Genomic DNA, 20,748 nt, shown 5'->3' with positions numbered 1-20,748 from the left:
CAAGGTGAGAATACCAAGTTTTAAAATTTAAATGACAGGAAATTTGGACATGTGCTCTAAGTTACTAAGGTGTATTGGTATAAATTATTGTGTTACAGGTACAGGTTCCATCACATCAGCTTAATCCTCTGTCCTGGATCTGCTCGACTGAGCATTGAACCACCACTGTTTCCATGGTTTAAGTTTCCAAGCTCTACAAGTGCAGACGTCATTTTGCTTCCAGGATTTTAATGTCTGTATAAACAAAAGTAAACTACGTATTTGTGTTTAATATGCTTCTAACAGTAAATGTATCACTGTTGTATCAGAAAACCTTTTATGAAATCTGTTGAGTCGATCCAATGCCAAGCTGTTATCTAAACCCGCCATCTAGTGGTGAAGTTATGCAATTACCAAGCTCTTCTGAAAGCCCCGTGGTTTCCTGTTGTGACTCTCAAGAAATCATCCACAAAGTAGAAGCTCAGAGGTTTGATCCTTCAGTCCGAATGTCATAGTTTCTTTAGGGAAGAGGGGATAGCATGCATCATCTTATATAAGCTAACATTGTCTTTTCTACTGCAAACTTTACTCCTTGAACTGTAGTGTTGTATTAAAAACATTCATAGTCCAGGTCAGGTACAAGTGCCTCAAAAATATATTGTTTTATAAATTTATACAGACTGAAATTAATCCCAGAGCCATGCAATTTACAGTAAACTGTAACCAATTCATCCTTGGCATGTTTTCACAGGTGTGTGTGAGTGGGAGGTGCCCACCTATAAACCCTGTCAATGAAAACTAAATTAAGCAAAGTTTTTAAAAAAAAAATGCACGTGGAAAGGAATTGTTCAGTGTTTAACTGTTTTGCAATTGTGAAAATAAATTAGATTTTTTTTATGCTGATCTAATTTCCAAATTTTAACAACATTTCTAACATCCTCAATAGCTGTCCTCAATGCCTTACTGATGCAGGATCCAACAAATGCAGTCATTTTTCTTATTTCCATCTCTGCACTTTAGTGAGAGTATAGACACCTGCAGGACTCAACGATGTGATGAACATTGACTTTTTTTTCACCTGAGTGTTTTTTCTTTAAATGTCTAAATCAGGCTCTCTTTGTGTCCAAGAGTTCTACAGTTTAAGATGTTTTCAGTATTAAATATAGTCTTAGTACGTTTACACGAGTATAGGATTTAGGATAGGTACTTCTGAAACCCAATGCAGCCACAGGTCGACATCAGTCAGCTTTCTGCACTTTCCACCTGATCACATCTGTCTTTCTCTTTCCTCTTTGGATGGGTTTTATTATTAGAATCAACTTAAAAATGAATAATGTCAGGAGTTTACAAAGTCAATAGGGCCTCACTTGCCCTTTAAAAATTAAAACACAGGTGAGTAATAAATTAGACCACTAAATATGAAAGATAATTTACTGTACAACAACAATATCTTAATTTTAGATTGTTTTATTATTGAAAGCCAAAATGAAATTAATTAATTAAAGTAATTGCACTAAACCTGAGACACACTGCAGGGTCTAATCAAGCCTGACAGGGCCTTCCTTGGAAGAGTGTGTCTAGTGATAATGGCGAAACTACTGATGATGTGTCCTTACAAATTAAAAAGCAAACAATAAAATTAAACGGCTGAAACAATAAAAGAATAGTAAAATAGCAATAAAAAAATAAAAAAATAATAAAAATAAAAAATAATAATAAAGAATGATAATAACAAAGAATAGGTAATAAATAAACTTAAAACTTAAACAAGCTACACCGAGGTTGCTGTCTCAGGGTCTCCTGGGGGCTACACGGTCATCCTCCAGGGACGGAAGGGGAGGTGAGACGAGAAAGGGGAAAGGGGAGCTACGCATGACATGCCCCGGCCCGTGCATCGCCGATGACCTGCTTTCAACATTCCGGCCTTAAACCTAATTAGTGTCAGGCTCAGGAGGGACTCGGAGGCAGACCGTCACTTAAGTTCGTGATTTATTTACACACACAGACACCAGGTGCGAACATATACGGGTGAGGGGGCACGGGAAGAGGGTCTCCGGGGAACACAGGCACGGGAAGAAGAGGGCTAGGTACAAAATCCACTGAAGCTCAGGTAGCTCGGACTCCGGCTTTAGCTCACCAACGGCGGTCCTCAGACTGGCGAGAATTCTGGCACAGAGAGGAAAGGCAGGTAAGTAGTGGCACGACAGAAACTCGAAAAACGGCTCAGATAGGTGATGACACTGACGAGTGTTACACAATAATCCAGCGAGGAAGCACTCTCAGCAGCCGCCTTAAGAAGTGGGTGAGATGATTGCTTGCAGGTGTCCGAGCCAGGGGCTGGAGCCGTCACGACTCCGCCCCGGTAGAGCGCAGTGCGCGGGAGGGGAGAGAGAGAGATGCAGCACAACAAAAACACTTGTAGCCATACAGAGTCAGCCGAGAAGGCACAGGGTCATGACAATTAGTTGGATTATTAATTTTTTTTTTTTTATTTGGCCCTAAACCCAATCATTGGATAACAATTAATTACAATTTCCATTTGGCAATAATCCAAATTGGGAGAGTATTACAAATTTACAGTTAAAAACTCCTTTATACATTTTTAATTACCTTAAAAAATTAAAAATATAGTTAGGGTTAAAAAATACTACATACAGGGTTAAAAAAAATTCCTATAGACATGATTAAAAATGAATGACATGATTAAAAAATTGTTTACATGATTACAAATTATTTACATGGTTAAAAAATTAAAATCTTTCTAAAAAAAACACGTTACTGATAGTGAGGAGTGATCAACAAATACATTTGGAAAAATCCTACCCAAAAAACTAAGAACAAAAGAGCAAAAAACTGATTTGGCTTTCTTAAACTAAATTCGAACTGAAAAACAGACATGTAAAAGTGGGAGTGTATAAATAGAAGCAGAAGGCACTCTCTGTTCATTCCACCTCAAACCTTCGAACAGAGCAGATCAGTGCTGAGAGTAAGCCACTCTTTTCTTTTTGTTATGTGCCTAGGCCTGAAGAAGACCTTCACAGGTCGAAACGTCACCGCACCGGCACACAAATGAAAATTCATTTGGCCTTTTTGTAATTTAATTTTTCTTTAAAAACTAAAAGATTTTTACAAAACCAAGTCATTTTATTTCTTTTATTTCTTTAAAAACTTATCAAAAATGTAAGTTAAAAATTAAAGTTAAAAATTAAATTTAAATTTTGGTAGAAAAACCAGTTAATAAACTTGCCTCCATCCAACTCACCATGGTTGGATGGACTTCAGACTGGACCCTGGTGCGTTATGGCAGACGCCGTGGACAATCCAGGGTCCAGGCACCCTACCAAGGGATAGCCCATGGACCGTCCACTAGTGATGTGTCAGTCGCGAACGAAACGGCTCTTACGGTGTGTTCACACATGATAGACGCGACCAAAACGCGCCAGACGCCCCTAGCTTGACGCGTGCACATTTGCACCTCGAAGCATGTCCAACACAAAGCGGAAATGTGGGAGGAAGTAGTGCCAGACAGTATGTTTGCACAATGACAACTGTCGATCTAGCGTCTGAGAGTCTCCCTTCTCTATTTACTGTGGAGTGCAGAGAAGCGGCGTAAAGGACGTCCTCGCCGTACCTAGGTCCATCGGGTCCTCCAGAAGCGTGAGCAGTTTGGTGAGTTTCACCACTTGCTGTATGATGACGGCCGCTTTCAGCAGTACCACCGCAGGTATTGATACCTGTGCTAATATATGCTAAACTATCCGTTTATACACTGAAAACATGGCTGTGGTATGCTATCAGTGAATGCCGTCAATGTTTACTGAAAGCAAACTGTGGTATGGAGACGACTGTTTATAATATTTCTAGTGATACTCGAAAGGTCTCATCAATTCCTGATTTAATTCGATTTATGCTGTGTTAGGTCGCGCGCTGGACGGACCAATCGGTGGCCGCGTTACAGGACGCACTCGATGACGCAGACTGGGGCATGTTCAGGAACAGCTCCGACGATGACGTCAACGTGTTTACGGAAGCGGTTGTGGGATTCATCGGGAAACTAGCGGATGATACCGTGGAGACAAAGACTATCACAACGTTTCCCAACCAGAAGCCGTGGGTGGATAAAACCATCCGCGACGCTCTGAGATCCCGCACCGCTGCCTACAACACGGGACTCATGACGGGGGACATGGACCCGTACAAAGCCGCATCATATAACGTGCGGAGGGCGGTGAAAGAGGCGAAGCAGCGCTACGGGAGGAAACTAGAGTCACAACTCCAACAGAGTGACTCTAGGAGCCTGTGGCGGGGACTAAGGACAATAACGGACTATAAAGCACCAACAACCGGTATGACGAACGCGGCCGTGACTCTGGCAGACGAGCTGAACACTTTCTATGCTCGCTTCGAGGCTGCAGCTAAGGTCTCCAACAATGCTAGTGTTAGCGGCGCTAACGGCTGCAGACAGGAAGATGCTGCCAGCACCGGAAACGTGCTCGTCATCTCCGAGCATGAAGTAAGGAGAGCCTTCAAGAGAGTGAACACCAGGAAAGCAGCAGGACCAGACGGCATCCCAGGTCGTATCCTAAGAGACTGCGCATACCAGCTAGCTCCTGTGTTCACTGAGATATTCAACATCTCTCTATCTCAGTCGGTGATCCCCACATGCTTCAAAGAGTCCATCATTGTTCCTGTCCCGAAGAAACCCCACCCTGCTTCTCTCAATGACTATCGCCCTGTAGCCCTCACCTCAGTAGTGATGAAGTGCTTTGAACGCCTGGTCAGAGACTTCATCATTTCTTCACTACCAGACACACTGGACCCACTACAGTTCGCTTACCGTCCAAATCGTTCCACAGACGATGCCATCTCTCATCTCCTCCACACATCACTCACTCACTTGGACACTAGAAGGGGGAATTATGTTAAAATGCTCTTCATAGACTACAGCTCTGCATTTAACACCATAATTCCCTCCACACTCACCACCAAGCTGGAGCATCTGGGACTCAGCTCATCTATGTGTCAGTGGATCTCCAACTTCCTAACTGGCAGACCACAGGCAGTAAGGATGGGCGGACATGTCTCAGCCTCCACCACTCTCAGCACTGGAGCCCCCCAGGGGTGTGTTCTGAGCCCCCTGCTGTACTCTTTGTACACATATGACTGTGTGGCCACTACCAGCTCCACCACCATCATCAAGTTTGCTGACGACACCGTCGTGGTGGGCCTGATCTCTGATAACAACGAGACGGCCTACCTGAAGGAGATTAGGAATCTGGAGAACTGGTGCCAGAGGAACAACCTCCTTCTAAACGTCAGTAAGACAAAGGAGCTGATAGTGGACTTCAGCACAAAGCAGGAGAGGAACTACCAGACCCCCGTCATCAACGAGTGCCCAGTGGAGAGAGTGGACAGCTTCAAATACCTCGGAGTTCACATCACGCAGGACCTGTCATGGTCCTGTCACATCAACACCGTGGTGAAAAAGGCCCGACAGCGTCTCTACCACCTCAGACGCTTGAGAGACTTCCAACTGCCCTCCAAGGTGCTCAGGAACTTTTACTCGTGCACCATAGAGAGCATCCTGGCGGGAAACATCTTAACCTGGTTCGGGAACAGCACCATGCAGGACAGACGAGCTCTACAGAGGGTTGTGCGGTCAGCTGAGCGCACCATCCGCTCCGAGCTCCCTGACCTGCACTCAATCTACAGCAGGCGGTGCTGGACCAAGGCCAGGAAGATCGTGAAGGACCTCAGCCATCCCAACAACGGACTGTTCTCTCTGTTGAGGTCAGGAAAGCGATTCCGCTCCCTGAAGACCAACACAGAGAGACTGAGGAGGAGCTTCTTCCCGCAGGCGATACGGTCTCTCAATCACACCACCACACAGTACTGACCCACACATATAGTTCTTACACACACACTGGACTTTCTGGACTTTGTTTTTGCACAACACTGGTCACTATATTCTTCATTTCCGGTTAATACTTGTACAGCTGCTGTTATTGCATATATATTATTTATATTTAGATTTCTTCATACATTCTTATATAGTTCTATATTGTGTATTTTGTTGTACAGTTATTTTATTTTCAACTTTAATTTATATATTTTATCTTATTCTTCCCAGTTAAATTTACCCTTCATTCTAATTTGTGTTGTACAGTTATTTCATTTTTAACCTTAATTTATATTTTATTCCTTCCTAGTTAAATTTACCCTTTTTAATTTTTCATATTTATTTCCTATCTTATTCATAGCCTTTCCTTGTTTTTTGTTTTCTTTAGGTCACGAGCAGTTGTCCAAGCATTTCACTACATATCGTACTGTGTATGACTGTGTACGTGACAAATAAAATTTGAATTTGAATTTGAATTTGAGTTATCAGTGTTTGCAATGATAGCATGGCTGTGGTGTCATATCAATATATGCTCTCGATGTTTGCTGATATCAAACTGTGGTGTGAGGACCACTGTTATAAAGTCCTTTTTTTTTAGACCTGGTTTAATTCTGTTATAGAACCAGTTGAATATTTGTATATAATCCCTGCAGCTGTCAGACTCTATAGCAGGGGTCACCAGCCTTTCTTAAAACTGAGAGCTAGATAAAATTGTGAACAGTTTGGTTCATCTTTAGTTATATGATAATAACAATTCTATCTTGATATGCTATGTCTTATCACAGGTTAATTTTTCAAAAAAGGCAAAAAAGGCCTGGGTCATGTAGCAGCCAACAACTCCTCCAGAGAGGCTATCCTGGTGAGGGAGAAGTTCATGGTCCACTTCTCGGCTGTCATGGTCCGCAGCCGGGTGTCCAAGGAGCTGATGGGATGCCCACGCCCACGGGTGTGGCTGTCGACTCCACACGTGCATCCCATCCCAGGCGATCATCAGGTGGACTATTTAACCCGGCTCAGCCAGCTGCTCCATGCCAGTCCGTTAGTCACGTTTCAGCGGTAACGTGGCCCCACGTGAAGGTGGTTGTAAAATTCTGACTTGCTTCAAACAACGCTAATCCTTTCCTTGTGCACTCCGGTAACTGTTTGGCATGTTTTGACCCCTCATCTGCCTGTCCTCCTGCCCGCCTGGAGTTCGGATCACCACCGCTCTTCATCTCCTCTGTTTTCCCTGGAGCTCTCCCGCGGACCTTCACCCCTCCCTCCGGTTCCCACAGCCCAGCCCTGATCGTAAGATTAACAACTCTACCCTGCTTATGCTGTTATTTCCCTGTTCCCCAGTAACTCTCTTCCTCTTTCTGTTGCAGCCTCCCACAGTCCCGACTACGGCGTTCCTGAGTTGTTTATCTCCCGGTCCCTTGGTTTTCCAGTTAATCAGCGTGTTTTCCTTCGACCCTTCCGGGACACCCTTAGTTAAAAATAAAGTTTATTTTGCGTGCACCTTGGCGTGTTGTCTCTGCTTCTGGGTCCAGCTTGTGTGCTGAACTCCGGTTCGTGACATCGACGGAGGGAGCAGTGTCTTGGCAGCCAAACGAATAGCCCATTTGAAGTCCCAGCGACTTCCCCACAATGGCTCTGAGCCACCCACAAACCTCTAAAGAGCATTCCTGCCTTTTTAAAAATTTTCTTAATAAATGGAGCTTGCCTCTAAAATAAACTAACCTCTCTTTATTCTCTTAAATAATTGGTCTTCACTATGTTCCTATATATTAGCCTATTTTGTCATTAGTATAATATGAAATAAATTCTACATATGTCAAGTTGTGTGCCAATATTTGCTGTGTAATAGAACTGAGACATTAGTCATTACAATAAATTATTTCAAATAATATTAAAATTCTCAAACAGAAAAACATTAAACATAAATATATAAAATATAGCTATTTACAGAGAGACAGGAATAAAAAGGACCCAGCTTAAATTGGAAGAGCATCAGGGAGAAGGAGGAGAAAAATAAGAACATTGTTTCTACCCTGGAGAGCCTGCTGCCTCATCAGAAAACTACTGATTGCTAGGGTCCAATGTTTCCAAATTTAACACAGCTGTGTTGTTTTCACAAACTAATTTATAAATTTGAAATTTTACAAATTCTCTTGTGTGAGGCGGCATGCTCTCCAGACCAGGAACAAGGCTGAGGAGGAAATGCTCTGTTGGAGACTGGCGTGGCCTCTTCACGGACTCCAGGATGGCCAGCTTCACCGCCGATTGACCGTCCTGGGACCCGTCCTGGGACCCGTCCCTTGTCCGCCTCGGAGCTGTCCTCCTCTGTGGGCCTGTAAAACACAGCACAATATAACACAAAGAAATGAGAAGGCTGCTACTAGATTTTCATTTTCAACATTGAAAAAAACAACAGGATATAATCAGATGGGTTGTAGATATTTAGTAAAGGTAATCACAAGGGAATTCAAGTGAGTAAAAAGCTATCAGTGCTTGCTGTACATCTGTTGCTACAATTACATGCCTGTGGGTGCAGCAGCGGGAGCGGAGGGACCAGGGACTGGGGAGCCAAGAGAAGCAACAGGGGATGGCTCTGTTGCAGAATCATTTGGCTCTGTCAAATGATAAATGGCCTTTATTTGTATAGCCCCTAAGGACCCCAAAGCACTTTACACATCCAGTCATCCACCCATTCACACACTGGTGATGGCAAGCTACATTGTAGCCACAGCTGCCCTGTGGTGCACTGACAGAGGCGAGGCTGCCGGTAACTGGCGCCACCGGGCCCTCTGACCACCACCAGTAGGCAATGGGTGAAGTGTCTTGCCCAAGGACACAACAACTGAGACTGTCCGAGCCGGGGCACGAACCAGCAACCTTCCGATTACAAGGCGAACTCCCAACTCTTGAGCCACGATCGCCCACGAGACAATATTAAATGTTAACAGGTTGAAAACAATAGTCATAGAGAAAGTATATACAGTTGTCCCTCATTTATTGCAGCAGGGGTTCTCAGAATTACTAGCCCCTCATATACACTTTTTTTCACACACACATGAACATTACTCACAGTTCTCTTTCATAGCATTCGTTTCGTGTCTCACTATGGGAACACCTCCTGTGTGACCTCATCAGAAGCTCAAATGCCATTACGCCAGCCCTTACAGGCTGACTAAGTGACGCCCATGTCAGGAGGGGCTAGTGCCTCTCTATATAATAGGCTGACATAGCGTCAGATGTCATTCAAAACCCTCTTCTCACTTCTCACAGAAGCCTGTAGACAACTGTGCTATTGGGTGCTAAGCTAAACTGTCCACAGATTTGAGTGAACAACTCGGGCGCTTTGTTCACAGCATTTCAGTTGTCCACTAGCATACAAGCAGTAGCAATACTGTTCTGTAGCTAGTGCTGGTTTCAAGTAGCAATACTTTCACCCTGGGAAGTAGCCAGTGGCCAGCATCTAGGCCACTGGCTCCATCGTGGGACCTTCCCACAGTATTAGCTGCGCTCTCCTGTTGCCCATTTGAACCCCTGGAACAGGTTGAGTTAACATTTCTGTCCTTGAAGACAGCTCTATTAATTGCTTTAGCTTCAGCTAAGCGTGTAGGAGAGATCCACGCTCTCTCAGTGCATCAGTCATGCATTCAGTCCTCCTCGGATAATACGAGGGTCAGTATGCGGCTCAGCCCTGCCTTTATCCCAAACGTTGTCAGCACACGTTCCCCTATAGAACTGCCGGCCTTTTACCCACAGCCTTTCTCCTCAGAGGAGCAATGGCGCGATCGACGTTTCTTCCCCGCAGACGGCTCCGACGGGCCGGGCAAAACTACATCCGGTAGGTGAGGCAGACGCGGCTGCTCCGGGGTGTCTGTAGTCTGTTGCTGCTGGACCAAGTCCGATATTTCCCGAGCTCGCGCCACCTCCCTGGCTTCATACAAGTTGGCCAATAAGTCCAAACATCCTCTGACCTGGCGGAGATAGGGATTTCCTTTGAGGATCACCTCAATAGCATTTATCCCTACGATCCTTGCTCTCATATTCGAGGTGTGGGTTATCCACTCGACCAGGCGTTGGACTCGCATCAGATCGCTCTCCCCAGGTAAGTCTGCTGGATCCATGTTGTGGCTGGTTCGTACTGTCACGGGGTGCCGAGGCAGGCCGTGTGGATTAATAACGGACCCAAGATGCAGACTGCTTAAGTGGAGGGTGAGCTTTATTTACAACCGGAGAAGTACAACAAAAAGGGTGGCGAGAAACAGAACGGTAAAAACTCTAAACTGGGAAAACTAAACTAAACACAAAACCAGAACACGAACGAGGGTACCTTGCAGGAAAAATTGACCAGGAAGCCGGAGGAATAAACACAGAATGGCGGAGGGGAAATAACGCAGACGAACCAGCAACTACCATGACAGAAGACACAACTTAAATACACTCAGAGAACACAGGGAGATTACACACAGGTGGGGAACACAGCTGGGAGTGATTAACGTGATGAGACTAGGGAGGCAAACTGAAAACACTCACATAAGACGCAGACCTTCACAATAAAACAGGAAACACATACACGCAAAGACATAACACACCAACTTAACACAGACTGGGGGACACAGAACATAGGAACATGAACCATGAAACAGAAGAGTACAAACACCCAAGGTAACCAAAACCACAGAATACTAATAAACTAAACATAAACACGGAGTCGCAGACTCCGGACCATGACATTTATTCTTGAAACTGACTTCTGGTGTATTTCATAAACTATAATTAAGTATTAAATGATCTCAATCCACTTTTACTATTAGGTGAAAAAAATGAAAGTCCCCAACACAATTAACTACAACTCTGTAGTTGGCACTTTGTATTCCCCTACAATAATAGCATGATTTGTTGTATTTATGATATTCATCAACCGAAATTCCAACTCCAAAACAACAATGGACCTTAAATTTAATTTTGACTAAAATACTAACTCACAGCAATAACAAATAAAAATGTTTAATGTTAATATTCATATTTATGTAACTGTAGTTTCGTAGGACTGATGAGGTTATGGCACGGTGAAACACCTGTCAGCTGTCTGTCAATCCACAAGGATCGCTCCTCATGTCACGTCTGCTGGGAGAGGGTGTGTGGACCCAAATGCAGACAACAGAGATGGCGTGAGGAGATTAAAAAAAAAGCCAGCCTTTATTTGGGGCTGAACAAAACTACAAACAGAAGCAGAAACTAACAAAACCTAAACTGGGAAGCAAGAAACTGGGAACATGGGAGGCCACCAAGGGAGACAATCCAGCGACAGGCAAAGAAAGAAAAAGGACTAACTACAAAAACAATAACGAGGGAATGGGAAACAGGAGGGAAACACAGCTGGAACTAATCAGACACAACGAGACAGGGAGGAAGCAAACAAGCATTTGTGCTAAAGATCATATTTGTTCAATTTACACTTGATTATATTCTAATCAGTATTCACCATTATTAGCTATCAGCAAAATCACATATAAATCATGATTCTGTATTTTTCAATTACAACATATGAAATCCAGTTGAAATTCTGCATGATGTTGGGACAGATACACATTTCTTATCGTCCACATTCCTGCAGCCAGTCTTACACACACAGGCAATAATCTTCCAAGGTCAAAGCTGAATCAGGACTGCACTTTGAACCAGACGGCAGCGTGCAGACTGCTGGCTAAGACGAGGGCCCTGCCTAGGGCTGCACAGGGCTTGCAGACTCTGGTGATGGGTGACCCTTGAGCTAAGGCAGAGAGGGTCCAACTGGCCTGGTCCCTGAGGCGTGGAGGCCACAGGAGGCTGGGCAGGCTTGGCATAGAACCAGAATAGTCAATGGCAGGCTCAGAGGCAAAACAAACAGACAACTCCATAAGGCCAAGAACAGAGAGAAACAAATTTGGACTGGTTGCCTCAATCCCACTAGACTTACTTTGATTATTTTCTGGATTGAAAACAAGACCATCATTACAACCTTCAGAATACATTTCTGTCTCTTTGTTTACATTGTCACAACCTAAATGATCATGTAAGGTTCTGGCCAGTTTGCAATCATTAGTTTGGCAGTTATGTAGTTAAAAAAAAAGTTCTTTTGAGAGTTTAACATTAACATTTGAGACTAAGGCGAATTCAGGGTCAACATTGTCAGTCTTTAGTCCATCAAGCAAGGAAACAGAAGGCACAGCCTCATCACTGGCCAACTTGAAAACAGTATTTAAAGACACAGGCCCCGCCAGTTTGGCATTGAGCCCTCAACATAGGGAAATACAGTCCTGGGCCCAGTTCTCCCTGTTACAGGAACATGAGAACTGGTAAGGGAGATGAAACAGAGACATGACTAAGACACAACTAGCATGGGAGCGATATGGAGAGAGGTGGAGAGAGACGCAAATAGGAAAACAAACATGAGACGAAGAGGGAATATACAAAGACATGACTAGGGAAACATATACACAGAGGACATGACAGACAGGGAGGAGACAAAGACAAGAAAACATGAAACAGAAATATAAGTAAACTCAGAGACATAAAGAAAATTAAACTCAAAACTAAAACCTGAACTTAAATCAACAAGGGAAAGAATCACGAATGCAATATAAACTTAAAATGCTGGGTTGAAGATCCAGCACCCTGACAATGCCAACACACTCAAAATCAAGACATTCAGAAAAGATTTAAATGGTGAGTCTTCACAGTCATGTTTACTATTATCTTCAGGTTCTTTAATTTTTATTTTCAGTAATCTTCATAATAACGTCAGCCCTAAAACTCCACCCTGATGAGACCCAGAAACCAAACATTCAGGAAACGGTGAGACCACTAGTGTAGATAACACTACGTAATGTGGTAACTTGTTTTGTAAGAACATTTCCACACCCATCAAGTTCGCCCAAATCACTGGAACAAAAACATCATAACAAAGCTCAGAAGCTTACGATAAGCCAGAACCATCATTATGCTGTGTGAGAAACACAGCGGATGCAGATTGAGGGGAAGTTAGATAGTGGACCCAAACGCAAACATGTGGAACAGAACTGGATAATAACAAAATGTGAGCTGTTTATTATAGCTAATAGAAAATATACAAAACAAAGAGCAAGTCGGACCAATACGAAATTAAACGCTAACCTAAATTGGGTAAACTGTCACGGACCCGGCTCTGGGGACTACGTGAGCAGTGTGGATTATTATTATTATTATTATTGTTATTATTATTATTATTATATGTGTGTGTCTTCTGCACTGCTACTGTTCTGTGTCCACATTTAATGTACGCAGGTGTGTGTGTGTATGTGTGTGCAGCTGTTTTCTGTTGACCAAGTTACAGGCACCTTCAGGCCTCGTGGGTGTGGCCCTGCTGGAGGACTGGCACACCTGAAGTCCTTCCCACACACCTGCTGCTGATCAGGGCTCGTCGGGGCAGCTATTTAGGAGAGTGATGGAGCTCCCACCGATGCAGGATCACTGAGTTAAACTCCAAGTCAGTGTGTGTCAGTGTTCGGTAGTGCTGATCGTGTATGCCCGCGGGGGTCAGTGTTTGACGGCTGCTTCTGTTTTCCTGCAGGAGGAACGTGGAACAAGAAGGACAGCACGCACAGGGTGTACAGAAACACGACAGCGGAGAGCACGAGCACGGATGTCGGAGTGGGACACACACACGGGAGTCTAGGGAGCAACGGGGATTTATTGTTCATCTGTTATTTACCTCACTGTAAATAAACACATTGTCTTCACTAAAGAATCCAGCATTTGGGTCCTCCTTCCTCAAATCCCCACGGTCTGCCTTCGCTTACCATGACATAAATAGAATAAAACATTTTTTAAAACCTGAATACGAGTAACATGAATACCTGAATAATCTAAGTCACTAGTCTAGTACATCATTAGTTGTCAGCCATGGACCTGATGTACCAAAACTAAAATCTTTGTTTGTTATAGTTTCTTATTCCGGTCAAACTGTGGATCATTGTATGTTTGCAACATCTATAAACAGTGAATTAAAGTACAGAAAGAAACCTATTAGAACTGTTTTTATAAATTTATGTCAAATGTTACCTCATGGCAGCAGCTCTCATTTAGTTAGAATGTTGTTATAAAAGTTATTGGGCTTTAAATTCTGTTTCACTGTTGCACTTTTGACTGGTAGCACAAAGACTGAGAGAGGGTAGAGAGGGAGAGCCCACTATTATTGCCTATTATTGTCAATGTGAAACTTCTTGGAGTGATACTGAGTTTTGTATTTGAACAATTCTGTGTTGTCAAGATATCCACGAAAATCACAAGTGAGCAAGAGGTCCATCCTAATTGTTTAAATGTCAAGAAAAAGGGTTTGTTGAGGCTTTTTGCCACAAGAGGGCAGTCTTTCAGCATACTGACTGAATTCTGACTTCTCTGGGCTCTTCAGTATGGAGTCATTTTAAATAATGCAATGACTGCTGCACGACTAAACAAGAAGCCCATCAGCTCAGCTCAATGTTCTGCTATACTGTCACAAGTTTGGGAGGGGACGTGAAATGTGAAATCAGTCTGATCTGTTATGCTTCCTCTCATGCCACGCTGCAATGGAACTGCAGTAGTTTTTCAGCTGCTAAAACACAGCAGTCACTCGCCATACCTTTTACCTGCAGTCCATATATATATATATATATACATAAAAAAAATTCCCCACTTGCCCCTGTGGGTGGTCAATCCTTCAAGCTCGGGTCCTCTACCAGAGGCCTGGGAGCTTGAGGGTCCTGCGCAGTATCTTAGCTGTTCCCAGGACTGCGCTCTTCTGGACAGAGATCTCCGCTGTTGTTCCTGGGATCTGCTGGAGCCACTCGCCTAGCTTGGGAGTCACTGCACCTAGTGCTCCGATTACCACTGGGACCACCGTTACCTTCACCCTCCACATCTTCTCGAGCTCTTCTCTGAGCCCTTGGTATTTCTCGAGCTTCTCGTGTTCCTTCTTCCTGATGTTGCTGTCATTCGGAACCGCTACATCGATCACTAAGACCGTCTTCTCATGTTTGTCTACCACCACTATGTCCGGTTGGTTAGCCACCACCATTTTGTCCGTCTGTATCTGGAAGTCCCACAGGATCTTAGCTCGGTCATTCTCCACCACCCTTGGCGGCGTCTCCCATTTTGACCTCGGCACTTCCAGGCACAGATGTTTCTGTATACTATGCCGGCCACTTGGTTATGGTGTTCCATGTATGCCCTGCCTGCTAGCATCTTGCACCCTGCTGTTATGTGCTGGATTGTCTCAGGGGCATCTTTACACAGGCTGCACCTGGGGTCTTGCCTGGTGTGATAGACCCCAGCCTCTATGGATCTTGTACTCAGAGCTTGTTCTTGTGCTGCCATGATTAGTGCCTCTGTGCTGTCTTTCAGTCCAGCTTTGTCCCAAACCCTCCATGCATGGTAAGGAGCTTTCTTGTCTTGATGTCAGTGGCTTCTATCTCCTCCTTTGGCCAGCCTATTACCCCAGCAGGGTACCTGATCACGGGCAGGGCGTAGGTTTTGATAGCCCGGATCTTGTTCTTACCTTTCAGCTGACTCCTCAGGACTTGCCTGACCCTCTGCAGGTACTTGGTGGTTGCAGCTTTCCTAGCGGCCTCTTCATGGTTCCCATTCGCCTGCGGGATCCCCAGGTACTTGTAACTGTCCTCTATGCAATGTTGCCTTCTGGTAGTTTGATCCCCTCCGTTCTGACTACCTTCCCTCTCTTTGTTACCATCTGACTACACTTCTCCAGCCCAAACGACATTCCGATGTCATTGCTGTATATCCTGGTGGTGTGGATCAGTGAATTGATGTCTCGTTCACTCTTGGCATACAGCTTGATGTCATCCATGTACAGGAGGTGGCTGACAACTGCTCCATTCCGTAGTCGGAATCCGTAGCCAGTCTTGTCAATTATCTCACTGAGGGGGTTCAGGCCTATGCAGAACAGCAGTGGCGACAGAGCATCTCCTTGGTAGATACAGCACTTGATGGTGACTTGTGCTATGGGCTTGAGGTTGGCCTCCAGTGTTGTCCGCCACATCCCCATTGAGTTCCTGATGAAGGCTCTCAGGGTCCTGTTGATCTTATATAGTTCTAGGCATTCCAGGATCCAGGTGTGGGGCATTGAGTCATAGGCCTTCTTGTAATCAATCCAGGCAGTGCACAGGTTGGTCAGTCTGGTCCTGTTTGTTTCGCCGTCATTGTGGATGTTGGGTATAAATATTTATATGTATATATTTTATTAAAAATTTGTGTTTTCCCTTGATCAAAGAAATAATAATTGAAAAACAATATTTTATACTACTGGGAGACTTCAATGCTCATGTGGTCAATGACAATGAGACCTGGAGTGTGGTGATTGGAAGGAACAGCTGGTCAGATCTGAACCCGAGCACTGTTCTGTTACTGGACTTCTGTGCAAATCACTGTTTGTCCATAATGAACACAATGTTCGGAACATAATGGTGTCCATAAGTGCATGTGGGACCAGGACACTCTTGGCCATAGGTCGATGATGGATTTTGAAATCATATCATCTGATTTGCAGCCCTATGTTTTGGACACTCAGGTACACAAGGTGTTAAGCTGTCAACTGATCACCACCTGGTAGTGAGGGGGATCAAGTGGACGTTGCTGGACAGACCTGGCACTCTTGGCGCGCCTAAACGTATAGTGAGGCTGCACTGGGAAAGTCCGGCAGAATCCCGGCCCGCGGGTTCTTCAGCTCCCACCTCAGCAGAGCTTTGATAACATTGTGAAGGAGACTGGGCACATTTTGTACGAATGGACCATGTTCAACACCTTCATTGCTGAAGCTGCTTCACTTAGCTGCGGCCGCAAAGTGTTTGTTGTGGTGGTAACCCCCAAACCAGATGGTGGATACCAGAGGTGAAGGGAACCATCAGGCTGAAAGAGTATGGGGATGAGGGGGACGACTGGTCTATCTCCAGGGACGAGGGCACTGAGGCAGTTAAACAAGGCCTCGGTGGCAGGCTGCTTGGGTGGATGAGGTTCGCCCTGAGTTTCTGAAGGCTCTGGATTTTGTAGGGCTGTCTTGGTTGACACGCCTCTACAATGTTACGTGGAGATCGGGGGCGGAGAAGGATCACACTCAACCTGCCCGGGAAAGTCTATGCCAGGGTGTTAGAAAGGAGAGTTCATCTGTTAGTAAAACCGCGGATTCAGGAGGAACAATGCAGTTTTTGTCTATACCCTCTCAAGGATATGCAAGGGTGATCCTTATACAACCATCGCAAGAGCATAGTCAAGTCAGACTTGTTTCTTGTGGGTGTTGGACTCCGCCAGGGCTGCCGTTTGTCACTGATTCTGCTCATAATTTTTATGGACAGAATGGTCTCAGACCACTTGAGTGGTCTCAGAATCTCATGTTTGCTTTTTGAGGATGATGTGGTTCTGCTGGCTTCATCAGGTTATGGCTTTCAGCTCGCACTGGAGTGGTTCACAACTGAGTGTGAAGCGGCGGGAATGAGAATCAGCACCTCCAAATCTGACGCCATGATCCTCAGCCAGAAAAGGGTGCAGTGCCAACTCTCAGTCAGGGAGTTTCTGCCCCAAGTGGAGGAGTTTAAGTATCTTGAAATTTTGTTCACAAGTGAGGAGAGAAGGGAGTTGGAGATCGATAGATGTATTGATGCTGTGGCTAAAGAAAGCTGAGCGTAAAAGAGAAGCTCTCAATTTACCAGTCAATCTACTTCCCCACCTTCTACTATGGTCACAAACTGTGGTTAGTGACCAAAAGAAGGAGATCCCGGATACAAGTAGACTTGTAGTCAAGACCGCCTAATCCGAGACCAAGACAAGACCAAGACCAGAGGGTATCGAGACCAAGACAAGACCAAGACCAGAGGGTATCGAGACCAAGACAAGACCAAGACCAAGACCGAGACCGAGTCGAGATGAGACCAAGACCAAGACCAAGACCGAGACCGAGACAAAAAAAGTCTTTAAACTGCAGCCAGATGCTATTCTATATACATATGCAGGACACCTTAAACTAGTTTTTTAATTAAGCAGCAAGGCAGAACAAAGTCAGGCCTGTATCAAGACACAGGGACTAAACCCCAATTCAACCAGACCCAGAACTGATCCAGAATTAAAACAGGACTACAACAGTAACCAAGACAGAACCAGAATCAGAACTAGATGATAGTAGCACTAAAAATCATCATAGACCTGCACTACACTTATTTTTTAATTCTACCAAAGTACAATATTTAGATTGAGAAAAGTTTATATAATTATTTAGCCTTGTTGTGCAAACAAGCCTGCATAACTTAATAAATATAGAATTTGAAAAGTAACAAATGGTATCTAAAAAGAAACACTAGGTACTAGATACATGTTCTGATGAGTTTTGGCAAACAACCATTTGACTAACATGTGTGTCTCACCTGCTCTTGTTCCATCTCTGTTCTGTCGTCATTCTCTCTCTCCCTCTCTGTTCCTCTCTCTCCCTCTTTGTGCTGACAATCAAGCCAAACACCAACATCATCAAATATACAGTTGAAACCAGATATTTATGTACTCTTCAGATAAAAACACAAACACTTTTTTAATTGTAACATCAAATCAGACTAAATGTTTATTTTTTTTAGATTGATAAATATAAAAAACATATTTGTTAACTTTAAGAGTAAAGATTGATTGATTGATTGATTGATTGATTGGTAATTTATTTCAACATGTGAACAATATACAAGTACATTTAGAAAAGAAATAAGAGAGAAAAAAAATACTATACAAAGAGAGAAACTATCTGTATTTCTTAATTGCAAATGGCACCTAATTGTATTCAAACTTGAGCCACACTTATGGAGCTCCACAATTCTTTTCCTGGTGTTTTGGTTGACATCTCTTGATTTTCCCATGTCAAAGAAACAGACTCTGTGTTTTGCCTTATATGCATCCACAGCTGTGCCACCAATTTACTCACATGGACTCTACTAACCTATCAGAAGCTTCTTCAGCCCAGAATGGAATCGTCTGGAGTTTTCTTATTAATTAATAATAAACTTAGTGTATATGTGCTCCTAAATTTGATGAAAGTGATTAAAATAGACAGCTCCCTCTTTTTATTCTGACATTTAACTAATTCAAAAGATATTTCAACATTTATTTATCTAAAACAAAAGTTTACTCTAAATTGATGTTTAACAGTAAAAAAAAGTTTTTATGTTTTCTCCATAAAGTGTATGTAAATATCTGGTTTCAACTGTGAATATACTGCTGTGTATTGAAATTCCTCTTGTTTTGCATAGATATACTGAACAACATCCAAAGCATAATATATAAAATAACATCTACCTGAGTTTTTTCTTTGAAAGAAGCTCCTTATGTCCATTGTTGTGTACATCAGTACACAATTGAAACCGATTTAGAGAGTTTGTTTAGCCGTGGAGGGTAACAACTGAAAATATGAAATGTAAGCTAAGACTCTCTAAAAAATCAGCATTGCTGTTCGGCTTTTTATTTATCCATTTGTTGATTCACTCGAACAGCAAGTAACGCAACCAAGTGATCAGTTTGATATCAATCTTTTGTGATACACCGTCATATTTACATTATTAGTTCAGTACGAATGATTTGCTTTGGTACCTGGTCAAACTTAAGCTCTCCTCTGTCTGCAGCAAACTCGCAGGCAGCAGCTTCTCCCCCCTCGCTCACATGGGTGCTGCGCTCAGTCGCCTAGTGCCTGAGCTCGGATCATACCAAAATTAGGGGGAATTTACGATGGTGCACTCTGTGCTTCGTGTGTTGTTTTTGTTTTATACAGTTGTCAGTCAGGCATCTAACTAACAAATTACACTCCAAAAGACCCCATGCTTCTGAAAAAATGACCCGGGCTTAAGCCCAGTAAGCCACCCCCCCGCTCCGCTGATGGTTGACTCCAAATCTCCCGAACACTATGTCGATTTGAGAACGGCGAACAGCAAGACCAAGACCGAGACCAAGACAAAAGTCCGTCGAGACCAAGACAAGACCAAGACAAAAGTTCGTCGAGACCAAGACCACGTAAAAGTGGTCTCGAGACCGGTCCAACATCCAACTCTAGATACAAGTGGCAGAAATGAGCTTTCTCCGAAGGGTGGCTGGTCTTTCCTTTAGGGTGAGGTGTCCAGCCATCTGTGTGGGCGCTCAGCTGAGGTGGTTTGGGCATCTGACAAGGATGCCTCCTGGATGCCTGCTGAGTGAGGTGCTCCAGGCATATCCCACCAAGAGGAGGCCCCAGGGCAGATCCAGGACCCGCTGAAGAGATTATATCTTTTGGCTGGGCTGGGAGTGCCTTGGTGTTCCTTCAGACAAGCTGGAGGAGGTGTATGGGCAGAAATCTGTGCCATCAGAAACTGAATTTGAATAAGTTAAATTTGAATTTGAATTGCTCAGATTGAATCTGAATTGTAACTTGAATAAATGCTTTTGAAAACTGAATTTGAATTAGTCTAATTTGAAATTGAATTTATGGTTTGAAAATGATCATCACTAAATTGAAATTGAATTTTATATTTTGAAACTGCATTGATTTGCTTTGAAACTGCATTGATTTGCTTTGAAACTGCATTTTATCCTTTAAAATTCTATATTATATCACTTCAAACAGAGGTGATCCAGTAATGCTGCACTAATGAATTAGACTAACTATTCACTTTAGCTACAGTTATTAAGTTAGCTAAAGAGTTGGGATGCTGTGTAAGACATAAATAAAGCTAAAATACAAAGGTTTGGACACCGTTTTGCATGTTTCCCTACTGTAGGGGTCTCTGTAAGCATACAGAGGGGGTACTCTGACAGGGTATAAGATGACAACTTTGGAATTCTACTAGAAACAGTCGATCATATTTGTT

General features: G+C 43.6%; 1 long non-coding RNA gene across 1 annotated transcript; it reads left to right on the top strand.

Moving 5' to 3' along the window:
* Positions 1-3,222: 3,222 nt before the first annotated feature.
* Positions 3,223-15,175, top strand: LOC120722622. Its single transcript, XR_005693550.1, has 3 exons — positions 3,223-3,667; positions 6,785-6,790; positions 15,164-15,175. It is a non-coding gene; the product is annotated as an uncharacterized LOC120722622 (long non-coding RNA).
* The last annotated feature ends 5,573 nt before the right edge of the window (positions 15,176-20,748 follow it).

The sequence above is a fragment of the Simochromis diagramma genome, unplaced genomic scaffold, assembly GCF_900408965.1.
Source record: "Simochromis diagramma unplaced genomic scaffold, fSimDia1.1 OVJJ01000705.1, whole genome shotgun sequence".
NCBI lineage: Eukaryota > Metazoa > Chordata > Actinopteri > Cichliformes > Cichlidae > Simochromis > Simochromis diagramma.
Note: the sequence above shows the minus strand (reverse complement) of the source record. Positions and strands in the feature narration are given on the sequence as shown.